This window comes from Cucurbita maxima, unplaced genomic scaffold (genome assembly GCF_002738345.1).
Source record: "Cucurbita maxima cultivar Rimu unplaced genomic scaffold, Cmax_1.0 Cma_Scf00079, whole genome shotgun sequence".
Lineage (NCBI taxonomy): Eukaryota > Viridiplantae > Streptophyta > Magnoliopsida > Cucurbitales > Cucurbitaceae > Cucurbita > Cucurbita maxima.
The window spans coordinates 220,676-221,219 of NW_019272095.1; positions in this window are offsets into that span (position 1 = coordinate 220,676).

Genomic DNA, 544 nt, shown 5'->3' on the forward strand with positions numbered 1-544 from the left:
GAACCTGAGTCAATCGCCAAGAATAGACCACGAAGGGTAATTCGAAAACCTGCAAGGTTTGATGATACGATAACATATGCTTTCTCTTTGATTGATGGAGTTCCTAACAGTTACAAAGATGATATTCAGAGCCCGGATAGCTTACACTGGCAAGAGGTTGTGAATCAGGAGATAGCATCATTGGAGATAAATCAAACTTGAAATTTGGTACAACTTCCAAAAGGTAAGAAGGAAATTGGTTGTAAATGAGTTTTTGCAAAAAAGGAAGACCCTTTTGGTATACGTTATAAGGCTCTGACTTGTGGCTAAAGGCTACGCACAAAAAGAAGGTATTGATTATAATGAAATTTTCTCACCTGTGGTAAAACATTCTTCGATTCGAAGTTTGTTGGCTTTGGTTGTTCAATTTAATCTTGAGCTTGCACAACTCGATGTAAAAACTGCCTTTTTGCATGGAGATTTGGAAGAAGAAATATATATGGCACAACCAGTTGGTTTCCGAGTAGTTGGACAACAACATTTAGTATGCAGATTGAAGAAATCT